The following is an 8541-nucleotide window of genomic DNA, read 5'->3' on the forward strand; positions in this document are numbered from 1 at the left end:
AAATGAATAGTTTTCATATTTACATACATGACATTAAAAAAATCTATTTTTTCATATTGACGTGAAAACAAAATAACATGAAGTAGTTTTTTTCCAAGAAAATAATGAATGTTAGTCCCAAATGAAATTTATTAGAAAGAAATGCTATTACTAAAAAAGTATTTGATGAAACCTAAAAAATAGCACATTTCTTTATGGAAGCCCGTTTCCGTCACTGATAAAAAAAAATATCCCAATGGTAAGTCGAAATTATGAGATAGAAAGTAAAAATTCTGAGATAGAAAGTCGAAATAACGAGATAAAAAGTCGAAATAACGAGATAAAAAGCTCAGCAGAATTACTGTTGCAAAGACACATCATCAGTAGGGTAAAACTAACCTGTCTCACGACGGTCTAATCCCAGCTCACATTCCCTATTAGTGGGTGAACAATCCAACGCTTGGTGAATTCTGCTTCACAATGAATGAAAATTATGAGATACAAAGTCAATAATGAGATAAAAAGTCGAAATGAGATAAAAAGTCGAAATAACGAGATAAAAAGTCAAATTAACAAGATGAAAAATTTTACATTACAAGAAAGTAAAAAATTTTAGATAAAGTCAAAATTTTTAGATAAAAAGTCAAAATAACGAGATAAAAAGTCAAAATTACGAGATAAAAAGTCGTAATTTTGAGATAAGAAAGTCATAACGAGATAAAAAGTCATAACATGATAAAAAGTCATAACAAGATAAAAAGTTGAAATAACGAGATTAAAAAGTCAAAATAACAAGATAAAAAAATTCAAATAATAATTCATAATAATGACATTAAAAGTAGAAATAATGAGATAAGTCAAAATTATGAGCTAAAAAGTTGAAATAACGAGATAAAAAGTTGTAATTTTGAGATAAGAAAGTCAAAATTATGAGATAGAAAGTCATAATAATGAGATAGTTAAAATTACGAAATAAAAAGTTGAAATTACGAGATAAAAAGCTGTAATTTTGAAATAAGAAAGTCAAAATTATGAGATAGAAAGTCAAACTAACGAGATAAAAAGTCAAAATTATGAGATAAAAAGTTGTCATTTTGAGATAAGAAAGTTGAAATTATGAGATACAAAGTCATAATGAGATAAAAAGTCAAAATAACGAGATAAAAAGTCAAAATTTCGAGATAAAAAGTTGTCATTTTGAGATAATAAAGTCGAAATTATGAGATAGAAAATCATAACAATGAGATAAAAATTGGAAATAATAGAGATGGAGATGGAGATAGCTTTGGGGGCGGCACGGCGGTCTAGTGGTTAGCGCGCAGACCTCACAGCTACGAGACATGCATGTTCTCCCCGTGCATGCATGGGTTTTCTCCGGGTACTCCGGTTTCCTCCCACATTCCAAAAACATGGTAGGTTAATTGGCGACTCCAAATTGTCCATAGGTATGAATGTGAGTGTGAATGGTTGTTTGTCTATATGTGCCCTGTGATTGGCTGGCGACCAGTCCAGGGTGTACCCCGCCTCTTGCCCGAAGACAGCTGGGATAGGCTCCAGCACCCCCCGCGACCCTCGTGAGGAAAAAACGGTAGAAAATGAATGAATGAGATAGCTTTGTAGAAGAGTCACTGTTCAGACATGGATTGCGAGTACATTGAGGATTACTTTTAGTGATGAAATACTTCATTTGCTGGTGAATTCACATGGAATTGTAGTAAGCAAACGCACATTGAAAAGATGAGAGGCATCGAAATAATAAAAGGGATATGGCTGTTCACAACTGTCTAGCCATTTTGCCAAGTGACGAAGACGAAAATTTCCACTTTCTATCTCGTAATTTCGACTTTCTATCTTGTAATTTCGACTTTCTTATTTCATAATTTCAATTTACCATAGGAAACGGGCTTCCATATTTCTTTCACTTAATCCAACAAAATGTATTATTTCTTTCTAACAAAACAGCACTTTAGCATTTAGCATCTTGGCCTCGGAGTCGGGATTTTTTTCATTCCAGCGAAAAAAAGCTTTGTGACATCGGTGAAATTTTTTTTTAATTAATATTAACTCTCTTGGCTATTTTTTTCCAAAGTTTTGCTGTTTTTTTAAATTCCCAAATATTTAACCTTTCTTCTTAAATAGTCTTTTCTTTCTGTAATATTACAACTTCAGTAATATTTTGACTTCATTCTCATAACACGATAACCTAACTTTGTTTTTTGTTTGTTTCTTGTTTTTAAAATAACACAAGTTCCTCATGATGTTATGAGTTTATTCCCTGAAAAAAATGTGATTTTTAATCTCATGAGAATACGATTTTATGTTTTAATGTTTGACTTTATTCTGGTAACTTCTTTCCAAAATTACTACTTTATCTGTTTTTTTGTTTCTCATAACATCCCATGTTAAAATGTGATATCGTACAATGAATCTTACAATGTTATTTTTGTAAAATGACCACTTTTTGCTTCAGATTACAACTTATTTTCATACTACTTCATAGTTTGACGTTATTCTTGTGAAATAACTGCTGATTTTCTGATTTTTCCATTTTTCTTTATTGTTAAAGTAATATTTTTGGACTGTGCCGTGTGTACGTGTGTGTGCTTTCTCCGCGTACTCGGCCTTCCTACAACATCCCAAAATAATCATGTTAACTTAACTGCTGATTGAGCTAGCGTTTACTTTATGTATTTATTCTGTAAAGTCATTTAAAAATCCTTTCATTACTTTATTCCAGTAATCCTCCCCCACCACCCAAAAAACAAAAACAAATTCTTGGCATTCTTTTATGGTTTGCAAAAACAAATGGTACTAAATTCTCATGAGAACGTGCTTCATTTTTTTCCCAAGTTTTTTAGGATTCTAGAACAGCACAAGTTGCACATTTCAGGAGAGCCAGTTCTGGTTCCAGTTGAAACAAACATGTATATTCAGTATATTCAGATATGTGAACGCTAATGAATGAACGCTATCTTGTTGGCTTTGTAGGCCCACACTGTCATTCCTAAGAGATCTGTGAAGCATCAAATAAAAAGAGTTCATGTATTCACTGTAATATATACGAAGAATAAAAAGTCACTTCCAAAGAAAACCAAAAAGGTGCAATACTTGGCTGACACCAGCAGAGGCGCTGTTGACTCAACTGGGAGCACAAAGTGCAAGTAGTTCGGTTCGCCGTCTAACACTAATACTGGCATGGAAACAGGAGATCAGAACATTCCAGGGCAGACTTTTCCCGATTAATTTTTTGGAAACTGTAGCAGTAACAGCACCCCCGACCCAAACTAGAATATCAAACTTGTTTAGTCCAGACTTCCCTTCACGAGGCGTTCCCAGGCCAGCTGAGAGACAGTTTCTCCAACGTGTCCTGGGTCTTCCACGAGTCCTCCTATTGGTCGGACGTGCCCTGAACACCCCAGGGAGACTAGAGCTGCCATCTTGTCCTTTCAGTCACTACCCAAAGCTCATGACCGTAGGTGAGGGTAGAAACATAGAGCTAAATAACCTGGAAAACTTATGACCGATTAAATTAAAGATTGTTTGTCTAGTTATAGTTTTTCACTGTACCTTTCTTAAAATGAACGTAAAATATCTATTTCTTTATGGAAGCCCGTTTCTGTCACTGAAAAAAAAATATCCCAATGGTAAGTTGAAATTCTGAGATAGAAAGTCAAAATTCAGAAATAGAAAATCAAAATAATGAGATAAAAAGTCGAAATAACGAGATAAAAAGTCAAAATAAAGAGATTAAAAGTCAAAATAACGAGATTAAAAGTCAACATTACGAGATAAAAAGTCAACATTTTGAGATGTCAAAATTTTGACTTGAAAATTATGAGATACAAAGTCATAATAATGAGATAAAAAGTCAAAATGAGATAAAAAGTCGAAATAACGAGATAAAAAGTCAAATAAACGAGATAAAAAATTCAACATTACAAGATAAGAGAGTCAACATTTTTAGATAAAGTCAAAATAACGAGATAAAAAGTCAAAATAACGAGATGAAAAGTCTAAATTATGAGATAAAAAGTCGTAATTTTGAGATAAAAAGTCGTGATTTTGAGATTAGAAAGTCATAATGAGATAAAAAGTCATAACAAGATAAAAAGTCGAAATAACGGGATTAAAAAGTCGAAATAACAAGATAAAAAGTCGAAATAACGGGATTAAAAAGTCGAAATAACAAGATAAAAAGTAGAAATAACAAGATAAAAAGTACAAATTTTGAGATAAAGTCAAAACTGAGATACAAAGTCGTAATAATGAGATAAAATGTCGAAATAACAAGATAAAATATCTATGGGAAAGTAAAAGCATGCCCAGCCCAAAAATGTGTCACATGTTCTCCTTTGAAGATATTGATCAACTCTAAAAACAAACAAAAGCGGTTAGCCATTATTGGCTGCACATCGGAAACAAGAAATTGGGATTTCTTTAACAAAGTCCCAGCCTCCCCATCCCACTTAGGACACAACTTTAAGACGATGCACACTCAGGTAGACCAGAAATAGAAGCGTGTTTCAGCACAAAACGGATCATAGATCACAATGTTCCTGCGTCATGCCTCGTGGTTTTTATTTTCTGCGATTTACGGCCTTATGCGGCTCATCGCCGATGTGTGGCATCGCTCTGCAAATACAATTTGCCTTTAACGGTCTTCCTATGATTGAAACGAGGACTCTTGCGGTCATTTAACAACGGCTTTATATAACGGCTCTTGAAGGTTTAGTCAATAAAATAATTAAAGCATGAGAGGATTTGTGGTAAGGTGATGAAAACATAAGCACAAAATGGATACAGACACAGCATCCACCAGTGCCAGTGCCAGTACTGGTACCGATTTTGGGGTGGTTTCACTAGCTCTGAGCAGAATATAAAGTTAAGTTCAATGCTATCATACGCCTTGATATGTTATACACAGTTATAGTTTTATTTATATATATATACTTATATATATTATATATTTATATATATTTATAGTTTTCTCCTAAATGTCAGACATTCTAGACAGGAAACACAGCAAAGAACAGGAACAGTTGGTCGTCTTTCCAATACAGTCGTTTATTTTTCTTCTTCACTGCTGTGTGCGTGGCTTTCCCAACCAAACAAGCCACAACGCCCCCTGTGGCGTAACTGTGTAACAGCACCAAGTAGTTAAAGTGTTTTACTTAGAACTAACGATTACAGGTAGATTAAGTCAAAACAATAAAGATGTCATGCAAAATGCGTAAACTGTAATTATTTGTACAAATTACTGTTTACGCTGTACATTGTTGTTCATATTTGATGTAATCTTTTTATTCTCCACATTATTATTTATTATTTATTTGTCAAGGCAGGACATGGGAAGGAGGACCCAAAGGCAGAATTGGCAGGCACTACACGTGGTAAGTTTCTACACGAGGGTGAGGGTCGGTACACAGAAAGTCAGTCCAATAAAGCAAAGGTATCCAAGAGCGGCAGGCAGAAGGAGAGGTCGAAAGGCAGGCAAGGGTCGAAAACCAGGCGAGGAGATCACAAGGAATGCTAGGACGAGACATGAGAGTACAACGAACTTGCACCAGACAGGAGGAATCAGAGGCAATATATAGCCAGCAGGAAATTAGGTGATGAGGGACACCTGAGCACAATCAGGCAGGAGGCGGGGTCTCCAAGGTGAAGGCGGGGTAGGCAATGACATTATTTATTATTTATTATTTATTATTTATTATTTATTATTTGTTATTTGTTATTTATTATTTATTATTTATTATTTATTATTTATTATTTATTATTTATTATTTATTATTTATTATTTATTATTTATTATTTATTATTTATTATTTATTATTTATTATTTATTATTTATTATTTATTATTTATTATTTATTACCAACAACATTTTGTTGTAGTACGTTTATTTCGTCAGTAGTACTGTCTCTAGACTAGGGGTCTCAAACTCAATTTACTTGGGGGCCACTGGAGCTAGGGTCTTGGCGAGACTGGGCCGCATCAGGTTTTCCAAAAAAAAACAACAAAAAACGCATTTATTAAAAACAGAAAAATTGATAAACTTTGCTTTGGTTTCAATTTTCTACAAGAAAAGCTCTGATAAAACATTCCACTGTTCTCAAATATCTTACTTTTTATTTTTCTACACAAAATAAGATGAAAAATAAATAAACAAATCAAGAATAAAGAAAATCAATCAATCAGTAATAAATAAATAAATATAATAATAACAATAAAACGGCAAATAATAGAAACCTAAGAAACCACATATAGTTGGTGGGTAGACAAATTATTTTTTTCAGATTAAAATTAACAAAGCATTATTAGAGCCCTGTAGACATGACAAAACACGACTATAGTCACATTTATTGCGCAACTGCAGGGTCTTCAGACACATGCTAACTCGCAAACTAGAGATCTAGCGACCTAAACCGTAGCCTTCAAGTTATTTCCTTTAAACTTAAATAGCCAAAAACTTACCACTTCCACACGGATAGGGAGGATAACTATTAACAGTTATTTAACCTTTAACATGAACATTAATCAAACGTAATAATTTTTTCTGGGTACATGATACCATACAGCATCCAAATCAAACTTGCGCAGGCCGCACTAACATTAAACTTTCATATCAAGGCGGGGGCCTCAAACTAGTGTCCTGCGGGCCACATTTGGCCCGCGGGCTGCGTGTTTGAGACCCCTGCTCTAGACCAAACAACATGGCTGGACTCACTACAGTTTTGTATATCTTTCCTTTCATTTTAGCTGAAACTCTTCTATCACACATCACGCCTGACACTTTTCTCCAGCCGTTCTATCCTTCCATCAGTCAGAGCTGATACCTGATGCAGTCCCACCTCCATCTTGAACTTTTCTGTCACACCTAAAGGACATTTAACCACTGTCTTACCACAGTCCGCATACATGTTCTGCACCACTTGAACATACTTCTCTGTCACTCCAGACTTCCTCATACAATACCACAGTTCCTCTCTAGGCACCCTGTCATAGGCTTTCTCCAGATCTACAAAGACACAATGCAGCTCCTTCTGACCTTCTCTGTACTTCTCTATTTACATTCTTATAGCAAATACTGCATCTGTAGTACTCTTTTTTGGCATAAAACCATACTGCTGCTCACAAATGCTGACCTCTGCCTTAAGTCTAGCTTCAACTACTCTTTCCCATAACTTCATTGTATGGCTTATTAGCTTTATACCTCTGGAGTTGCCACAGCTCTGCACATCACCCTTGTTCTTTAAAATGGACACCAACACACTTCTCTTCCATTCCTGAGGCATCTTTTCATTCATTCATTCATTCATTCATTTTCTACCGCTTATCCTCACAAGGGTTGCGGGGGTGCTGGAGCCTATCCCAGCTGTCTTTGGGCGTACACCCAGTCCAGGGTGTACACCTGGACTTGTGGCCAGCCAATCACAGGGCACATATAGACAAACAACCATTCACACTCACATTCATACCTATGGACAATTTGGAGTCGCCAATTAACCTAGCATGTTTTTGGAATGTGGGAGGAAACCGGAGTACCCGGAGAAAGCCCACATATGCACGGGGAGAACATGCAAACTCCACACAGAGATGGCCGATGGTGGGATTGAACCTGGGTCTCCCAGCTGTGAGGTCTGCGAGCTAACCACACGACCGACGTGAAGCCCGCCACTTTATTCTCATAATATTATAATTTTTTTGTCATATATTTACCACTTTAGTCTTAATATTTGTAATATTAGTATCACGTGGGTTTAGACCAGGGATTGGCAACTCTCCTGCGAAGAGTGGAAGTAGCAGTAATTTGCATTCTCAAAATGAATATGAAATATCCGATTCACGTTTCTTCATCTTCTGTTAGCCTGGATAAAAGAGGAGGTGTGTTTATATACTATTGTTAGTCTATTGCTACTCCTTATTAGTAAAATTAAGTGGATTAGCTTACAATTCTTGGGGTAAATGTAAGTCATTGATAAACTCGCTGTACTGCTATGTTCTCCGTTGTTATTACACATACTCACCAGAAGATGGTGCTACTCACCAACCACACTAAACACAGCATCATCTGTCATTCGCTGTTGTGCTAACTTTAGACAGTTCTCAATTATAAGCTAACACTAGAAAGCGTGTGAGGACTTTGAGATGCAATTATTTACAGTTATTTTATCTTCATAAAATTATGGCCAATTTGACATGGGAATACATTCACAGATGGCGAATACATGAAAGAATCCTTCATGAAAACATAAGAGCATCTATTCTCCCGATTAAAAAATAAGTGAAAGTGAAAGAATGACTCCCTTTGCCTTTGCATGTTTACAGTCAAGGACAGAACAATAGAATGGTTATCGATGACAGTTAAGCACATGTTTTAATATTACACAATATGGGAACCACTCAGTTACACAATATACATCATATATAATTGTATTGTTGCACTTCTGTTTGTTGAATTGTGTGGTTGTAATATGTAACATTTAAAAAAGATTATAAATGCCAAACTTTAATTGCTATAATTAACAGACACCATCAAATGCGCATGCGTGTGTTACATGG

The sequence above is a fragment of the Doryrhamphus excisus genome, linkage group LG2 (assembly GCF_037039965.1).
Source record: "Doryrhamphus excisus strain RoL-2023G ecotype Guam linkage group LG2, RoL_Dexc_Guam_v1.1, whole genome shotgun sequence".
NCBI classification, from domain to species: domain Eukaryota; kingdom Metazoa; phylum Chordata; class Actinopteri; order Syngnathiformes; family Syngnathidae; genus Doryrhamphus; species Doryrhamphus excisus.